General features: G+C 43.4%; 1 pseudogene; it reads right to left on the minus strand.

Annotated features, from left to right (window-relative positions):
- Window positions 1–5,501: 5,501 nt before the first annotated feature.
- LOC118623310 lies at window positions 5,502–17,464 on the minus strand (annotated as a pseudogene).
- Between the last annotated feature and the right edge of the window lie 3,223 nt (window positions 17,465–20,687).

The raw sequence follows: 20,687 nt of genomic DNA on the forward strand, positions 1-20,687 counted from the left end.
CCTTTATCTGGCTGTCACCACACTGTTGTCTGTGTCTATGTGTGATGTATATATGTTTTTTCAGTTCATTCCTTTACCTTCTTTCATCCAGTCCCCCAACACCTCTCCCCTCTGACAGCTGTCAGTCTGTTCCATGTAACTATTCTTCTGATTCTATTTTGCTCATCAGTTTATTTTGTTCATTAGATTCCACATATAAGAGAGATCATATAGTACTTGTCTTTCTCTGACTGGCTTATTTCACTTAGTATAATAAACTCCAGGTCCCACAATGGAATACTACGCTGCCGAATGGCTTCTTCATAGAAGTCTTCAGCGGGGTTGAGGTACCTCATACATAAAACCCGGAGTTTGTATGTGGTCATTCAGATGATGGTCTCCATTCAGAGCTTACTATAACCAAGTGAACCATCATTACCAATGCTCTAATCTTTTACAAAATAGATATCGTCTATTTTTCCATACCTCCTTCTTCTATATAATCCTCAGCTATTAAGTATGTCAGTGGAATTTTGAAGAAAACATTTTAACACTACAATAAACTTTTACCAATATTTGAGGGCAGAGGCAGAGTCCCTGGGATGGACGAGGGGAGGCTGAGGGATCTCTCAGATGGCCTTTTAGACAGTCTGATTTTCTAACCACATTTATATTTCTTTACAAGTATCATTATATTTCTGGGTATTCTCTACTATCAGAAAGACTGAATTATGGGCCCCACTATGTAAGATGGTGAACAAACAGGAGGAAATGAGACGCTGAGGGTTTGTTGTACAGGATACATATCGGATAATGACCTGCGTTGCTGCCGAGAGCAGGTTGGATGACCTCTGTCTGGTCTCTCCCACTTAAACATTCTCCGTTTCTGATGCTCTGTGAGGATCTTTGCACAAAATCTTCTCGGACTGGCAGCAATTGTCTTGCACTGTTTTGAACGCTCTTGAAAAATACTCTTGAGTGTATGAAAAGGCCTAGAAATCAGAGGCAGTGTGTACTTGCAGATTATTACCCATTCCTTGAATTCTCTTTGGAGGATACTTGCTGGATAATTACCAGAACAAATCACGAAGTGCCTGGAGGACCCGCAAGGCGAAAGCTGTCCCTAGACAGAATGGCAAAGTAGGCAAAGTTGTCATTTGGCACATTGGTTTGCCCGACCGCATCCCCATTCCTTCCTCCAGCTTTCCCGTGGCTTCACGTTACCCCGGCCCCCCAGCTCCGCTCTCCAGGACCATCGGCTCTACGCTCTATTAAAACATAAGCTCTCCTTGCTTCATCTCCTTCCTAGTAAACACAGATTCATGCTATATTCCCCCAGGCAGCCTTCCTGAATGATAGCTCTTTTTGAGTGACAATTAGCTTATCTGGCAAACATCTATCTGCTATGAATTACTGTTTCCCATACCATTTGCACCTTAGCAGGAGCTCTTTGGGGGTAGAGTGCTAACATGCTGAAGCCTGATCAAAGTCAAAGGACCGGCTCTTCACGCTGCTGTACTGCAAGTTACATTCTTCTATCAAAATCATCTTAAGGGAGGATGTGACACTTCATGTGCCCTTTTCCTGTCTTACTCTCTTTCAATGTGTATTGTCTTCCTGTTATATCACAGCTACTTGGCTCTTGAAAATCACTGGCAGGCACCCAATCACCAAACTCTGTTAAGCCTGTTGACCTGTTCCTACAGTGAGACAGTGCCCCTCCCCTAATCTCCAACCTCCTCTGGGACTCCACTAGTTTTCTTTCTCCTTCTCTGATGAAATCCCGCTCCTCCACCCGGGCCTCTTTTCTTTTGTTTGAACCCTTAAAGCTGCCACAAGAGTCGCTTAGACTTCTCTTTCCTTCTCCCTGACCCATCCAGCTGATCACAAAATCCTCAGCCTTACACCTGCTAAATCACAACCCTGTTGCCACTGCTTCCATCTAATCTAGTGTTCCTTTTCTGTGAGGCTTGTGCAATACTTTCCCGTCTCTGGTCTCTGTCCCCGCAAGCCTGTTTTACCTGTAACCTTAACTGCCTAGTCTTGGTACTCCCACTGTCTCAAATGCTTTTGTCTCTCCATTCTTGCTGTTTTTTTTTTTTTTTTTATCCTCACCCGAGGACATTTTTTGATATTTTGTTCAGATAGAGTGAGAGGGAGAGAGAGAGAGAGAGAAACATCGACGTGAAAGGGACACATCGAGTGGCTGCCACCCACAAGACCCAACCAGGGCCAGGGACAAACTGCAACCAAGGTACATGCCCTTAGCGGGAACCAAACCCGGGTCTCTCCGGACCGCAGGCCGACGCTCTAACCGCTGAGCCAAACCGGCCAGGGCGTTTTCTTGCTGTTATTTGTGCCTTTCTTTGAAGTCTAATCCTGAAAACACCTCCTGTATTAGTTCCCTGGGGTCTCCATAACAGTACCACAAACCAGGGGGTAAAAAACCGACAGAAATTTATTCCCAGTCCTGAATCAAGCTGTTGGCAGAGCTACCCTCCCTCTGACGCTCTATGGATGAGTTATTGCCTCTTCCAGCTTCTGATGGCTCCTGGCATTCCTCAGCTGTGGCTGCATCACTCTCACCCCTGCCTCCATCATCACATGGCCTTTCCCCTTGGTCCTTCTGTGTCTTCTCCCGTTCTGTCTCATAAGGATAACTATCACTGGATTTGGGGCCCACTCTAATCATTTTGAGATTTTTACCTTAATCACATCTGCAAAGATCCTGTTTCTGAAAGTCATTTTTCACAGGTGCCAGAGGTTAGAACTTGGGCATATCTTTGGGGTTGGGGACATTATTGGACTCATTCCACCTCCTTCCTCAGAATCTATTCATTTATAATAGCAACCTTTCCTTCTGGAATGCCCTGCCAATGTATTTCAGCTCGTCTAGCTCCCTCCTAGTTTTGAAACCTACCCCAAATTTCAACTCCTCTATGGAATATCCTCAGAGTCCCCTAGAATTATTGTCTTTTTCAGACTTTCAGATTACCCTGTATCTCTCCAGTAGAACTTACCATAGTCTTGAGGCAGAAGTATTTATGAACCTATGCATGTATCTTTCTTCTCCAGAAGACTTTCGGTTTTTGAGGGCAAGACCATTGGTGTAGAGCCCAGTGAAAATTTCATGTTGGAGACCTTTATGCATTACTTAAATGGGATGGATTGCAAAGGCATGGCTCTAGTGTAGGGGACTTCATGCCTGTGGGCGAACAATGGGGATCTCTACGGGTTGACAGGCTATAGTTTTTCTGCCTAAATCCAGAGAGAAGCTTTTGGGAGTGGGGTGCAATTTAAATAAAGATAAAGTAGCTAAGCAATTTCAGCACCCAGTACCAGGACATTTTTTTTTTTTTAAACAAAATGAAGCCGTCTTATAACTCATAGACTGGTAGGCACTACAGAAGCTCGGTGGTCTTGCAGTCCATTTGCAAAGACAAGTGTATGATTTGCCTAAAACCATATAGTGGCTCCATGACAGAATCAGGAATGGAGCACTCAGGTGTTCTCACTCAAAACCTAAACAGTAGTTTCTTCCAGTATTATCCTGTTGCAATGCAGCCAATTTAATCTTTTTCTGTGAACCTCTCCGCACCACACTCTAATGAATAGCAAGGATGACAAAATTTACTTTGTTTTAAAGAAGCTTTGGATTCTTGAATGTCTTGGGCATGAAACATCCTAAATTGGAAAATAACTAAGTACAAATAATACTGAAATGTATTTCTCACATTTTTAATGTATAACATAGCCAGTTTGTTTTCATCGCATCTTTTCATATTCTCACTAATAAGCACAAGTCAGCAGATCATGTGTTCGTTGGGCCTTGTGGTCATTAGTGGGAATCAGAAAGGTGGTCCTCTAATTGCTTACACCTTGCGCAAAGCACTCTGTTGGCCAGTTGCAAACCAGCTTCCTTAGCGACGAAGTGAATCTCTAGGTCAAAAGCCTTCACCACCGTTTTTTTCGTCGTTGAAATTCTTAGATGTGTTGTTACCAACATGGGAATCATTAGAACCTATTCTTTTTAAATTACACATGGTTGTGATAACCATTTTCAGAATGAAAAGTCAGTACCAAAAGATTTCTGCTTGATTTTTAAAATTATGTATTTGGAAATCTTGCAGTAATACAAAAATTAAATCCCATTTAGCTATGATCTAGCAAATCAAGGCCTTTTATGAAAAAAAAAAAAAAAAAAAAAGAGTAAAATTGGGTTATCCAAGAACAACTGGGACATGTGGTCACTGCAATTTGTCAGCCTTACTAAAAGCCATAGATAAATAATATATATACAGGTACGCAAGAATATCCTAAAAATGAAGGCTGATCATAGACTTAAGTGAGATCATAGAATAAGCGATGAAAAGTTAAAAACAGTTTTCAGAGTGCAGTGATTGGATAGTTTTTATATGATCCCTAATAATCTCATAATATTAAAGTTAATAACAATGATGATGATAACTAATATCTACTAAGCTCTCACTATATGCCTAATGTATGCTACTGCATTAGTGGAATCTACTGCCCTAATAGCTTTATGGCTATTCACTTAGTTCTCAAAGTAAACTTAGAACATAGATTATAATAATCAAGTAGGTACTAATATTATCCATATTTTATGACTTTACAGATGAGGAAACTGAGGCTCAAACTGAGTAACATGCTCAAAGTCACACAACTTAATAAATGGACAAGCAGGGATGGAATGTGGTGTTTGGGCTCTTTACCTTCAGGCCATCATCAAAATTTAAGTAAGTGTCACTATTTGTTTGGCTGCATATAATGTAATGAAATGACCCTGGCGGGTTTGGCTCAGTGGATAGCGCATGGGCCCAAGGACCCAAGAGTCGTGGGTTCAATTTCAGTCAAGGGCATGTACCTCGGTTGCGGTTTGGTCCCTGGCCCTGGTCAGGGTTGTGTGGGAGGGAACCAGTCGATGTGTCTCTCTCACAGCAATGTTTCTTTCTCTTTATCTCTCCCTCCCACTCTGACCGAAGATAAATGGGAAAATATCCTCAGGTGAGGATTAAAAAAATAATGATAATGTAATGAAATGTAAGGTATGCTGGGAGGTTTGGTTAAAATGTCTCTGAAACAGTATGTGTGGGTGACTTGGATGTGTGAATTCATTTACTAGCAAGTTATTGGGAAAGGTACATAAGGAAGAAATTCTTTTCTTTCTTCTCATTTTCCCCCAACCCTCTAGAATGGCTGGGTCATTTGACAACCACACTAGCAAACATAACATGACAAGTTTGGGCACCACGTGGATGAAACATACTGATGGGTGAGCTGTTCCACTGAGGCCAACCATCAACAGTAACCAGTTAATTGCTCAGTATTCCAGAACCAGAGATGGGTATTTGTAAGAGTCACGGCTTTTCAGATTTCTGCACTAATATATGCTGGTGCACAGACTTCCTTTAATTTCATGAACAGGAGATGAACATGTAGTGAAAGACATGCTGACATAACTCTGCAATCTCCCTCGTAAGTGCGGACCCAGCTTGCGCCACTCACACCGTGGTCACGACACCTTCTGTGTTTGTCAGTTCTTCCTTTAAGTCACTGTCCTTCTGACTGTGAATGTGATGTCTACAAGTATTAGAGCTCATCCTTGAAATTTCTGGACTAGAAAATGGAGAAGACTCCCAAGTCCTATTTTCTTTTCCAAAGGAATCATCTTCTTGGAATGCAAATTTGTGCTTAAGTGCCTGGGATATTAAAGACACTGGATCTCACCGTGAATTGTCATTTCCTCTCATGGACGAGTCTGCCTCTAGGTGACTGTTCCAACTGTTCATGGCACGAAGTTTAATCTTATTCATATCCATTCAGCTTGTTTGGAACATCTTTGTTTTTCTGATTGTTTTGAATGATGACTATACCTGGTCTTACTAGCACCTGGTGCCGTTGTGTTTTTATTTCAGTTGTTGAATTGTCTGAGTCACAAGTATTATTATATCCTGGCTGCACAAGAAAACGTGGAGGTTGTAGAGAAGAAAATTGAGGGGGAAGGGAGGAGAGGAGGAGTGGGAAGCACTGAACTTGACAATGGATCTGGTTTGACACTCAGTCAAGCAGCCCCTGATGATGGCACTTGCTCCAAACCAGCAGGCCCATCAGTCGAGTCAAAGGAGCCAGAACTTGTACGGTTTTTCAGTTTCTGCATTTCCACAATGGCACCAATCTGAGAGGGAAGACGTTGAGTTCATCTTCAAGGGCAGCTGTTTCTGTATTGCAGTGTCGTTTAGAGGCCGAGACTCTTTCATTGGCTTGTTATGTCTTAGAGCAGGCGACAGTGGATCCCACACAAATTGCAAAGGATAGGAAACTTCACTTTTCTCCTCTTCCTCATCGTTCCACATACCAGTTCGAAATCTGAGATAACTGGCTTCTTATCCTTTGCCGCACACAAAATATCAGAAGATGGAACTTCAGATCCACAGTCACCCGCGTCTACAGAGTTCAAGAGTGGGATCAACTCAAAATTAGGCTGGCAGCAGGGTTCTAAAGGAAGAATTTTCCCAATAACACGAATAGTACTCCGAGCTGATGCATAACTTTTATTTCCCCATATCTGCAAAACCAGGTCCGAGAGAACACTGGAACATTCCAGTACCTCTCTTAAGATATTTGGTATGAGAGACTGATGATGCAAATACAGAAGCAAATTCCAGGGAACATGATTCGTTTCTTGATGCCCACCAAAGCTGAGCCCCCGGCAAACACGGGCACGTCGAGATGTGGTTGTTAAGGAACTCTGCCTCCGAGTCCTCAGTCGAGGAAGCCCTGGAGTGCTCTCGCCCTGGTTCAGGAGCCTCACGCGTGTCTGCCCACGCTCTCTGCTTTCAGGCCACGGTGGTCATGACACCCTCGCTGACCCAGGTTTCTGTTTCTTTTATGTCTTTTTTTGTTAATCCTCTCCTAAGGATATTTTTTAATCAAATTTTTAAAGATGGAGTGGAATGGAGGGATGGGCAGAGAGAGAGAGAGAGAGAGAGAGATGTGAGAGACACACATTGATTGGTTGCCTTCCTCGTGACCCTGACCAGGGCCAGGGATTGAATCTGCAACCCTTGACTGGGAATAAAGTCTGAGATCCTGCGGGCCACAGGCCGACATTTTAACCACTGAGCCGAACTGGCCAGGGCTCTTGTTGTTATTTAATGTCAATCAAGTTTTCATAAAATTCCCATGTAACACACTACTGTGGGTGAAATGTATAGACTGAGTTAAACCACAACCCCTTATTTTTCTTTCTTTCTTTCTTTATTTTAGAAATTTACACCTCAAACATCGACGGGGACAAAGATGAAGGATAATGCAGGCAAACAATGGACATCAAGTAATGATGAAAAATAAAGTAGCTGTCTTGGGTCTCCCCTTGCCTTCTTTGTGGTTCGGTTTCATGATCCTAAAGCTGCCCTGATACCCAGAGACCAGCCTCCATGCTGGTCCTCTCTGATCTTCCTTCTGGCTTGTTCCTCAATGTCTGAATCTCAGCTCTGATATCCTGCCCGTGTTAACTTGGCAAAGCCAGAGGGAGGTTGGTGAAAGAAAAACAGCACACACAAAGGTCGCTATGCAGAGAACTACTGCATAGTCCCACTCAGTGCTAGGTGAGTGAATGAATTAGTTATGAGCTGCTCAATGTATCAAAGTCTAAAGTAGAAGGCAGAAAGTAGGGGGACTGAGGTTGGAGGAGAGGACAGGAGCCTCATCATAAAGAACGTAGTGTGATGTAATAAAGATTTGGACTTGACCTTATGGACAAAGGGAAGCCCTTCCATGTTTCTTAGAACTCATCTATAAAACTGTGGGGGCCGGGGGACAGACAGTAAACAACCATGTGCTATGTCAGATGGTAGGTGCAATGAGAATGGTTTAAATAAGGAGAAGTCATTGAAAGTGATTGGAAGAGCAAGAGTGAGAAATTTAGTTAGAAGGTGGGAGCAACAAGTGCAAATGTCCTGAGCCCAGGTGTGCTTAGCATGTTCAGGAAACAGATAGTTATGGGGCACCTGCCATACACCATCCTCGAGTGCTAGAATAAAAGAGAAGCAAGACTGCCGCTCTTATGAAGAACACCTTCTTGATATACTTTCTTTTATTAGTTTCTCTCTTAGAGAAACTGTGTGTATGCATTTTCCAGGGCTGCTATAGCAAAGGACACATTCTGGGTGGCTTGAGCAACAGAACTTTGTTTTCTCGCACACTAGACGTCCAAGATGTAGGTAGGGTTGCCTTCTTCCGATGCTTTTTTCGATGGCTGTCTTCTTCTGGTGTCCCCACATGGCCTTGCCTGTGCTCTGGTTTCCTCTTCTTTGAAGGATACCAGCCACATTGGGTTAAGACCCATTCATATGACCTTCTTTTACCTCAGTTAACTTTTTATAGGCCCTATATCCAAATACAGTCACATTCTGAGGTACCGGGCTTCAACATATGCTTTTTTTGGGGGGGGGGGCAATTTATTCCCAAAGAGAATTATGTTGTTTCTAAATTAATAATAATTATTGGGCCATCTGTCCATGGCCCCCTTTTATTTTTCAAACTCCTATTTGTCTTTTAAGACTCAACTTAGTCCTCACCTCCAGGTGCCTCCTTTTAGCTCTAGTCTGATGTGTGTGCCCATGAAATTCACGCCCGTCTCTGCCATAACTCTCACTGTATCTTAGTATAATCCCCTGCTTGTTTATGCTTGTCCCCAACCTGTCTGTGGGCTCCTTGACATGGTGGGGACTGGGTTTTTGGTGTTTTTAATCTCCTCTACCATTTTCTGGTACATCATGAGTCCTCTATAAAGATCTTTGCTGAAGCAATGTATATATGATCTGAATTCATACCAGAGTCATCTCCAGAGGCTGGGAGGACCAGCCTACACTGTCCCTCCTAGAAAAGCCCAAGAGATTGGGAACAGCTGATGAAAGAGTATGTGGCTGGAGGGTCCTTCTTAGGAGTAAGACTTTGGACTTCTATTCCAGTATGAGAAGTAGATGACTAGCCTTTCAAACTACTCCTTCCCCAAATCCCATCCTCAGAGAAACTCATTTTTCACTGGGAAGGCGAGTATTGAAGAGCCTGGGCTCTGAGCAAGTTATCTATCGCAGAGGCCTTGGCACGGAACCTTTTCCCTCATTTCCCACTGATGGGATGGCTTTGGGTTGGAAGACCAGACATGGCTGGTAATGAACACAGCATCTTCTTGCCTACTGGTCATAGGAGGCCTCTTACTTCTGGACTTGGCTACTTTACATCCTTGTGAGGGCTTGAAGGATCCCTAACCCTTCAAGTTGGTTTTAATTTTAATGGTTTTCCTGGCTGTGTTTATCTATTTCTACGAGCATGCTTGGAAATTTTACTTGAAAGAAAGAAAGAAAGGAAGGAATGATGGAAAGAAAGAAGGAAGGAAGGAAGGAAGGAAGGAAGGAAGGAAGGAAGGAAGGAAGGAAGGAAATATGGAAAGAAAGAAGGAAGGAAGGTAGGAAAGAAGGAAAGAAGAAAAGAAGGAATAAAGGAAAGAAGAAAGGAAGGAAGAAAGAAAGAGAAAGAAAGAGAGAGAAAGAAAGAAAAGAAAGAAACAAAGAGGACAGGATTGCTCCAACAGATGACTGGCTTGCCTCTGAGAAGCAATCAGGGTGTGGGGCTTGCGTGTTTTTGATTTGTTCTCTTCTAAGATGAGGCCATCTCTTGCTTGCAGCGGTGATTGCCATTTCTCTGGGCTTGCTCCAGAGTCTGTGAAGCTGTTTTATTCCAGTTAACAGCTCAGTAATTGGAAGTGTTCAGGGTGAGAGGAACCAGTGACCGGAGGAAGGGATTAGTCACTGAGAGATAACTGGGAGTGGGGGCAAAGGAGGGGTGGGAAGGTTATTAAAAATGTCACAAAGAAGGATGTTTTTAAAGAAGTGGATCCACTTTAGATGGTCCCACAGCAAAGTTAAAACGGCCATTGTAAATCTAGCTTCCAGCTTTAAGATGCTTGAGCTTTCAGTGGGTCTTTTCTTGTGTGTAGATACATTGGTAGGTCGTGACATCTGAATGTGTCTATATTGCATTAATCTGTAGGCAGTCCCTAATGATGAATGAATTACGCTCCTGAAGCTGGGCCTCAGGTTGGTTGAACATTGCAAACTCATTTTCTCTACCAAAGATCATACCCTACAATTTCCATGTACATGGTGGAGACAGATGTCCTGATTTCAAACCATGCTTAGTGCTTGTGGATCTTGGAATGAGTCACTTTGCTTAGTTTCCTTATGGTTCCAATGGGAACAATAGTAGAAATTCTTACCTTGTGGGGTTTTGTGGGAATAAGAGGATCCAGGAGAATACTCCCTGCGGGTACTTAGGACAGCCCATTTGGGCTGATCACTGCATCCTTCTGCCCCCATCCTGTCAACATTCCCCCCTCCCTCTCTATTTGGCCATTGCACATGGGACCTTTACATTTAGAGGAGTCATTTCCAGAATTCATTTTCCCCCCCAGGAGACAAGGCTATTGAGAATCTCTCTATAGGTTATAAAACCATAAGCAATCTGGGTTCTTTCCACTTCTCCAAAGTAGTCAGCTTGATCATTTTTAAAAAAATAATTCTTTTCTTTATTGATTTTAGGGAGAGGGAGAGAGAGATAGAAACATCGATGAGAAAGAAAATCAACTGGTCGCCTCCTGCACACCTCCCACTGGGGATTTGGCCCACAGCCTGGGCATGTGCCCTGACCAGGAATTGAACCGGTGACCTCTTGGTGCATGGGTAGATGTTCAACCACTGAGCAACACTGGTTGGGCATGTTTGATCCTTAATAAAACCCCTGTGAGGATGCTTATTACCTTGTACCTGAGCAGGCATGAGCCTTTAACAGAACGGGCTCTGAATGGTTCTGAAGCAGCAGTGGGTGTTACTGAGGCATGGATGCAGAAACTGTCTCAATACTGACATCCATTCAATCCTCTGCCCCTCTCCTTTCCAGGAGGCCCAATGCATCCTGAAGGGCTGTTAACTTCTTAGGACCAGACCCATTAGGGGGAAAGCTGGCCACCCAGGACGGAGCCGCAAATTGCATGCACACATTGGAAAACATTTCTTACTACAGAAAACTAGGTGCCTTCTGAGCTCAAAGAAAGATCTAGAATTCATGTTGTAAGGAGGGGGGGGGGTGTTGTTTCTTCTAATTATCTTTCCATTTTCTGATACCCAAGATAATGTCTTTTCTTTTTTCTCCAAAGAAACAGTCTAACGGTGTCTATAGAATTATTGAGCTTTGTTGTTTGAATTCATTTTGAAGAACTATTGACCCACTAGAACTTAATGCTACTTCAGAGTGGAGATCCTTCGTGTAAATCCTTCATCCTTTGCAGATCAGCAGCCAGACAGGATCTGAAAGGGCTTCAACGTCCCAATGCTAAAATCTATACCAGATTTTCATCTGAAAAAAGTTACTCTTCCTGCATACTAGCTTGATTAACACAAACAAACAAACAAACAAACAAACAAACAAACAAACTGGGACATCAACAAAAGTAACAAAAATTAATTGATGTCCCTTCCCTCTCTAAAAAATAATCTTTTAAGCCAACAGACTGATCAACTGAAACTCAAGAACGTGAATGCACAGCTTTCTCCCATAGATTCCTTGTTCACGACCTGTGCAATCTGACTTCCAGCAACGTCGGCTTACGTCTATCTAGAGCAGCCATGGCCACAGCCACTCAAAACACACTCTATTTTAAGTTCATCTGTGGAAAATAGGGAACAGTGTACTTCTAGGTTCTGAATAAAAGGCCATCCCTCTATTGCTAGATTCTGAAATGTAATTTTAGTTTGATTATTTTAGTAGAGACCCCTTTACCACCCCCTGTACCCCACCCACAGGCGTGCGCTATGCTGAATTTGTTTGCTTTTCGGCAGGTTGTGAGGTAAGTATGAGGTTACTAGCTCCTTGCCTGGCTTCTCTGGGATTAGAAGGTTTCGGGAGTTGGAGGAAGGGGTGTAGTCCTACTGTGGAAGCTCATTTCTCTTTAAAATGAGCCCAAATGCACAGCCAGGGCCCTGTATGACACACGCAGCTTGGGCTGGCGCCATCACTACCCAATCGAGGCATCTGCCCATTTCTAATCCTTCAATGCAGAAGAGACAATTCCACCATCCCACATAATATGTACCAGCTGAATGGATCCCAATTTATCAGGAAAACTATAAATTGCAGAACACCAGGCAGAAACTAAAGTAATAAGCCCTGTGATTTCTGTACCATACATTTTAGGCTGTTATTTAAGGTCTCCAAGGAGATCGGCGCCATAAAAACCATTTCTCAGGAATTCTGCCAGCTATAGGAGCGCTCTGCAACCGTTCGCGCTAATACATTACAACTTGTTTATCGCACCCCGAAGCCGCCAGCATCAGCGGCATTACCGAGGGCGGGGGAGCGATGTGCGCCCCCACCCCCACAGGCAGCCAGATTTCCATTTCCTATGTGTACGTGAAAAAGGATATTTTGTTTTTCTCGTCCTCTTACTACCCTTGTAGTTACTCTCCAGAAAGCTCAGAGGAGCCAGAATACCTCCTTGGGAGACTTCTTCATACCTCCTTGGGAGACTACACCACTCTCAGTACAAAGATAACATGCAGCCCAGTAGAGAAGGTTGCACTGAATTTTGATGTTAATTTCACAAAGCATCTGTGTGGCCTCAGGCAGGTTATTTAACTGTTTCAAGCTTTAGTTTCCTCATCTGTGTGTTTTTTTTTTTTTAAGGAATAACAATGTCTCCTGTGAGGATTAAGTGAGATAACAGATGTAAAGAGCCTCTTACAGGCCTGGTGTATAGCAAGGACTTGAAAAATGTTAGTTCCTTTCACCTAATTAGCTGGTGCAATGAGTAGAACGTAAGATACTCATTTGCTACTTTTATAAAAGAGTTGAATGTATTGGAAACGAGATCTTAGTGCATTAATTCTGGGTATCTGCCAAGTAGAGAAATCTTTCTAGGGTGCTGATAAAGATAATCCTCCTGTGTTTGTCTGCTGGGGCTGCCCTGACAAGGTACCACAGACTGGGCAGCTTAAACAACAGAAATTAATTTTTCACAGTTGCAGAAGGAAGAAGTCCAACATCAAGATGTCACTGTGGCCCTGGCCTGTTTGTCTCAGTGGTTACAGTATCGGCCCCTGCACCGAAGGGTCATGGGTTCAATTCCTGATCAAGGGCACATACCTGGGTTGCAGGTTCGATCCCTGGCCCTGGACGGGGTTGTGTGGGATGCAACCAAGTGATATCTCTCTCAATCGATGTTTCTCTCTCTCTCTCTCCCTCTGTCCCTTCCATTGTATCTAAAACAAAACAAAACAAACAAAACAAAATAAAACAATGCAAAAACATCCTCGGGTGAGGATGAACAACAACTCAATAATTTTTAAAAAGATGTCACTGTGATGCAGGTGTTCTGGGGGTCTGGGGACTCGAGAGTCCATGACACACTGTGGGTTTTTGGCTTTGTGCAGGAAAGAATTCAAACTCGATCCAGCATACAGTTGAAAGTGAAAACGAGTTTATTAGTGAAGCAGGGAGACAGAGAATAGGCTGCTCCACAGGCACAGCAGCCCCCCTTTGGGGAAATTTGCTTCCTTTATTGAGGTTCATTTAATCAAGGAGTAGGGTATTCATCGAGGGGGAGGAATATTCAGGATCTTCCCCAGAATGAGGTGGGGATTTCTTGGAGGAGCTCCAGTGGACATTTGGTGTCTGTCTGAGTGCTTTCTGTTCCGATCATGGTGCTTCGGGCTGTGTCTTTGAGCCTGCTTCTGCATTATCATGAGGGTATAATGAGGCTAAGGGTTACCATTATTAGTTGCCATGTTGGCTCAAGCTGGTTTCTTCCACTTTTAAGCCATAAATCCAGTGGGGGGTGCCCTTCCTTCTTGACAGCTCCTGTAGCTTTTATGGATTGCAACTTTCTGCAATTCCCCCCATCTCAACTGTTTTCCTTTCTTCCGTGGCCTCTCTCCTTGGCTTGTGGATGGCTGTCTTCTGCCTGGGTCTTCACATCATCTTCCCCGTGTGCGTGTCTGGGTCCTAATCTCCTCTTCTTATCGCACCAGTCATACTGTATTAAAGGACTACCCCAATAACCTCATTTTAACTTAATTATCTCTGTAAAGATCCTATCTCTAAATATAGTCACATTTTGAGGTACTGGGGGTAAGACTTCGACATATAGACACACCCTACCTCGTCACTCCTGTTTGAGCAATAGCAGGGGGATCCAGAGGGCCCACTTGATTCCACCTGAGGAGGTGGCATGTGGGCCTAGGTGAATTATGTGCTCATTATAATCTTTTAAAACATGAGATGAATTGGGAAACTCACCCATTATATTGTTTAATACATGAAACAAATCCAGCCGATATGGAAGCTTCAATGAAAATATTATTATCTTCCAATGTCCTCTGCCTAATTGGCTACCGAGTGAAGAACTTAAGAAAAAATGTCAAGCCTTCCCAGTAACAGATTAGCAATATGATGACTGTGAAATCCTTTAGGTTGCCGAGAAGTCATTTCCCAGTTAATAGAGCTGGTAGTTATCTAGTGCGCTGTCACGGTTGGTTCGGCCCGTGATGGATAATGGCTGGATCACAGAGTGGGACATCTGTGCTGTGCGGAGGCTGTGCACATCAGCATCCGACTGGCTTCTCTGCTCTGGGGACCACGGCTTGAGAACTCAGAGTGGCTTCTAATTTCTGTGTGGCCAGGGTAGCAAGTCAAGGCAGCGGGGAGCCCAGCAGTCAGGTCATGGGGGCTGGTTCTGGGGAGATGTGTTCGTTTCTTTTTGCTCCTGAAACAAAGCACCAGAAATGTAGTGGCTCCAAACCACACATATTTATTACCTTTCCTTTCTGCAGGTCAGAAGTCCCACATCTATTTCATAGGGCTAAAGTCAAGCTGTTGGCAGGCTAGTTTCTTTTGGAAGCTCTGGGGAAGAATCTGTTTTCTTGCCTTTTCCAGCTTCTGTGGGCCACCTGTATTCCTTGGCTAGTGGCTCTTTCCCCCATTTTTAAACCCAGCAGCATAGTGTCTTCAGATCTCTGTCTGATTCTATGACCCTGCTTTCATCATCAAATCTTCTCTGTCAACTCTGACCCTCTTTCACTTACAAGAACCCTTGTGATTACATTGGGCCCACCTAGATAATCCAGGATTATCTTCTCATCTTAAGTCTCTTTTGAGGATTATAGAATACATGTAAGGCACCTAGAATAGCTCATGGCACTTAGTAGGCTCTCATGTGGAAACATGTTTCGCTAAGCTGTTAGGGCTGATAACTGTGCTGAGCCATTTCTACAGGGGCATTTAATAAGGAATTAAAGGGGTGAGTGTCTAATTTTAGGGCTCCTGGACCAAGGAAAAGAGGTGTTTGGGGCAGGGCTCCTCTAATTATCCAACACGAGCAATGGGACCCTCAGCACAGAGGCAGCCTGTCTGGCCACACTGGGAGCAATTCATGCCTATTAGAATTAACAATGCAGCACGAGGTGCTCTGGCTTCTGGTGGGAATCACTCTATCGTTCAGCACAGGGTTGGGCAGAATGCCGGTTGAACAAGTAAAAGGTATCAGAGTCGGGGTGTGAATGAGAACTCGGGTGCAGAGCTCTCTGAAATGGTCACCCCTGGGTGCTTCTCACAAAGGTGGAGGAGGACTTGGGTGCCAAAGAAATATAGAGCTTCACTGTTGCCTCGTTTAGTGAACAGGCAGCTGTCCAACTGTGCCCTCTGATAACCACAAGTGTTCTTGTTCTCTTCAATCCGTGCCAGTCCTGGGGAGCATGGACACAGGCTGGGGGTTGTGTCTTTATTAGAGACATTAGCCACCAAGGGAGGCTGCTCAGAGCTGCACATGGTTTTCTGCCGAGCAGGAGGCCAGCAAAGTCACCAGGCTCCACATGATTTAATTAGAGACAAGATTTCAAGCTTTGTTTGTGTTCCCAGGATTTGGCGAGATGGTGCAGCTGGGACCCTGGTATCTCGGCTTCCTCTGTTTAGGTAATTGGTGCAGCAGGGAGGGCTTTATTGGACCAACGGTAAGTTTTCTTTATTGAAGGTTTCCAATACCCAAAATACATTTCACTGATTTTAAATTAGTCACTGGATACAATCCAGCCAAGAAAGGCACATGTCTTAGAAACTCTGATGCTTAAATTCTTCTCTAAGGCTTGGAAAAGTCAGGATATGAAACCCAACATACACAGCTCTTACGTTAGAGATGTATAGTTAACTCTTTTTTTTATCAGCCTTTTCCATAGTTTATCTACTCTGCACATTTCAGAATGCTGTCAATCCAAACTAAAAGTGTCTGTCGTATCACTAATCCCCCGACTGTCACGTGCTCTTCCTAAATACTGCCTGATACCACCTCTTCTTACTATTGCGATTGCTTCTCCTCGTCCTTGGCCATCCCGTATCCCAATGACCCAGTGTTGCTCCAAGTGAAGACGACAGTTTTGGGCTTTTGTAAACTCTCATTGATCCTTTTTACACCCATGGCAGATGGTACTAATTAATTGATCATAGCACACTTTCTCAAAGAGCTGGGTCTGGTGTGCAGAGTTCTACTCAGGAGAGCCCCAGGCAGCCACCACTCATCAGTAAAAATTAGCCTGTGAGATAAAACCTATTTTCCCAATTAAGCAGTTTCTATTGACTCCTAGAAGTGAAAAATGAAGATTTAGCTCATTTACAATGTCCCTTTCTCCTCCAGGACTTTTAGTTTTTCTACTGATCATCTTTATGACTGTAAGTACAGCAGATTGTCAAATGATGTCATTTTGTTCAAGGTTGTTTCATTATAACGTTGATGAGATGCCATAGGAACTTAACTTGTTTATATCAATTAGCCTATGATAAAATCGGTTTGTTAATATGTCATTTTGCTTAAGGTTGTAGAGCCTATCATTATGAAGTGAGGACTTCATGTAGTTAATGTTTTCTTTCTTGTTCACCCAGGTGTTAGCAGTATTCCTTGATGCCCTGCTTTGTGAGCAGAGTGTAATTACTTTCTTCTAGTTTCCTCACCTTCCCCCATTTCACTTTTCCTGATCATCCTCAGTGAGACAACCTACCCTCACCCATCTGTTCTCATTAGCCTGCTATTCTCATATAGCATTTTCCACCACTTGAAATACTACATATTTAATTTTTAATGATCTCCCCTCAACTCGAATTTAAAATTTGCAAAAGGAGAAATGTGTTTGTTTTCTATAATGTTATATCCCTAGCACTTAGACTACTGCCGGTATAGTAAGTGAGGTGCTTGGTACGTACCTCCTTAAGGAATAAATGGATTCTAATCATGGTCCATACCCTGGTTAACTTGTCTTGGCAGAACCAGCCCTTCGTGCAGGAGGAAGGCATGTGACCCAGCGACAGGAAAGGAGCATCTCACCTTCTGGCCCACGAGGACATTGAACACATCCACTGAAGGCATTCCCTGAATGAAGCTCCCATGAAAAAATCCACTTAACTGCTTATCTGGCCTTAACCTTATGAAACATATTGGCTTTCTCAGGGAATGGAACCCAGAACTGACAAATTCTGATGGGATGTTTCAGAACATGACTTTGCTTGAGGAGGTCAAAATTTGGGAGTTGTGGAATTCATTCAGCTCAGAATATAAATGGAAAGGAGAGATAGAAAAGGAACTTCACCCACTTAAACATTTCTTATTGGAGTGGCTAACAGCTATGTGTATAGCAGCAGTGTTCTGAAAAGACTGGTCTTTGAGGCAGACAGACCTGGGTTCCAATTATTTTCTGCTACTCTTGGCTGTGTGACATTGGATGAGTTACTCAACCTCTCTGAAACTTGATGAACGTTACTCATAACAATGAACCCATGTTGAATAACATCTCCATTTTCCTGTTCAACTGTTCAAACACAATATGGAAACGTCTCTCCATGCCTTGGGCGAAGACAAGGAAACAAAGACTGTATTGTTCAGCTGTAAACAATGAGAGGGTTTAAACAACAGAAACACATCATTATCTCTCATTAAAAGAGTGTGGTGCTAGGTCACATTTGGGTTAGTTCAGTAGGTCTGCATTGTTAGTGAGCAAGGTCAGAGTCTGTTTCGCTGTTTCCTCAAGATTTAAGAGGGATGCAGCAACTTGAAGGATATTTGTGCATGACAGAAAGGTTGGAGCGCAGAGAAGTGTTTTCTCCTCACATTCTTCTTTCTTAGGGGAGATACTCCATCCCAGAAGTCCCCAGCAACTTTCAGTTATGCTTAGCCACAAGGGATAATGGGAATGACTATATGGCATTTCAAGCCCCCTTCATGGAAGCAGGTTCTGCCCATAGGAAGCAGAGGGTAGAACTGGCTATTGGACAGATGACTAAACACTACTGCAAAGATCAGGTGACTAAAGGAATATGCTTGGAGCAGGTATTTTCATGCATTTTCAACACGAAGTACTGATCTAGCAACAGTAGATAACATTAGAAGAATATTGTTACGTGAATCTTGATCCAGGTTACTGAATAAGGGTTGGCACTGCCTGCTGTGCACTGGACACTTTACCCATAAACCTATTTATATTTTCCAACAATATCTCATAAAGCAGGCAGCATTATTCCTCTCTTGCAGAAACCCAGAAATGTACAGCCAGGTGCCTACGGCCCCCTACATAGTCACTGGCTAAGCTAGGATCTGAAGCTAGATTTTTCTGACTCCCGTGTATATTCTACTCCAATGTCTCCCCCACACTCTTTCACAAATACCCACTACCTCAGCCAGGGAAGATGGTCTTCCTCTTAGCGGCAAAAAGATGGACAACACTGCCTTTAAGCACAATCGCCTACGGAGTGAGCATTCTTTGGTGACTTTAGAAATCTTTTATTTCTTTTTCTTTTTCTCCTATTGACCTAAAAACATTTTTTTTTCTTTTTAAAAAAGTGTGCTTAGGTGTATTCCAGTGGTTCTGAATACATTTTTTTCTTCTTCCACATTTAATTTTTCTCTCTGACGGCTCCACTCTTGTTTGTAACTCCCATGGCTGGATAAAGCCGGGGCAATTCTTTGAACGTCAATCATTTTGAAGGGCGACTTTCTTGCATGACTTGGTAAGATCTGAAAGAGGATAACCACAATGGAGAGGCTGTGGTGAGGCGTCCCCAGGCAGCTGTCAGTCTTGAGCATCCAAATGTAATTGCTCTATTTTATTCACCACGGCCTGCCTGCTGTGTTCATCAGGCTGCCCAGTGGAACAGAAGGTAATCAGGGTCGAGATGGCCTCCGAAAGTCAGGCACTCACAACCAAAGTGAAAGATATGTAAAAAAAAAAAAAAATTACTTGGATGTGATTTTCTCTCATAGAACTCAATTTCTGGATAAGAACAAGAGGAAACAGTGCAAAACTGGGACACTAAAACTCATCTTTGCTGAAGAAAATGCAGGGAGACCTGTGAACGTTTAATAACTTTCGTATCCAGCTGCCCATAGTAAGTGCTTGCTTAATGCCTAGACAAGACAGGGAGAGTCGGAAGGCATGCGACTCAAGGCGTTTCCAATTTATTTGAAAAACTCTTTGATCTGTTTTGAAATTTAGGATTCTGCTTTTGACTTCGCTAGATAAAGTTGGAGTAGAAATGAATTATTCATATGAAATATTGCCTCAATAACACTGCATCAAATAAACATAATGAAAAGCTGCCCATGTTATATAAGGGAAGCTAAGTCACAACTCTTTTGAATTGCAAAGTTAACCACTGAGGGCTAGACTCTTTCCCAACGTTACTCTATGGAAGATTCCACTTAGGAGGCTGTAAGGCTCAGATCCTTTTTATTTCCGGTCAGACATGTACGTGTGGTTTATGCGTTTAAACTACAGTTGTAACATTAAATCTCTCAGCCCTCGTCCTGATTCTGTCCAACTCATTGGAGGCCAGAGAGCAATTTCCATGACAGTGTATCCCGTACCATTCCAGCATTTTATGTTCATCATAGAAATATGGCAACCTGTATCCCCACCACCATGAATTGTGCCCATTACAATATTTTCAGCAACCACTGGAGCATACCTACAGCCATGCCTTAAAGGGAAAATTTTAAGGCAAATAGAACCCTCAGTTATCAACATTGTTTTCTTTTTTGATGATGCGTTGGCTTACAGATTAATAGAGGAGGGAGAAGGATAAAGTAAATGTAAATAAATAGTGCATGTCAGGGGAATTGAGCTCTGCTTAAATTCAATCTATAACACTTGAATTCTCGCTGACAATCTGATTTTAAAGAGTTGTTCAGTTCAATAAAGGTGTAGGAAGTCACCGGAGTTCACCTTGGGCAAACGGCGAGGAAGACAGTCTGTCATGTCTTCAGATTTGCCCTTGGCCCCTGTCCTCTGTCCTTCAGACACATGAGACTCCACAGGAGCGGGCCCATCACACAAGTGGGTGCTCCGTGTTTCCTAATCACTGATTCAGGGTCACCAAGGGGCTTTATCAAGTCAGATTCCCGACGGCAGACTAGACCTGAATTGGAGTCTCTGGGATTTGGGGAACGTCCTGTACGTCCTCAGGACCGATGCTCTGCCAGCCCTGGGAGCCCAGTGGAATGAGGGGTTCAGAGCACACGCTTTGCAGTTGGCCTGCGGGGGAATCTTGGGCAAGGTCGCGCACGCTCTGTCTCAGCTTCTGCCATCTGAGCTATGGTG

The sequence above is a fragment of the Molossus molossus genome, unplaced genomic scaffold (assembly GCF_014108415.1).
Source record: "Molossus molossus isolate mMolMol1 unplaced genomic scaffold, mMolMol1.p scaffold_m16_p_10, whole genome shotgun sequence".
Classification (NCBI taxonomy): Eukaryota; Metazoa; Chordata; class Mammalia; order Chiroptera; family Molossidae; genus Molossus; species Molossus molossus.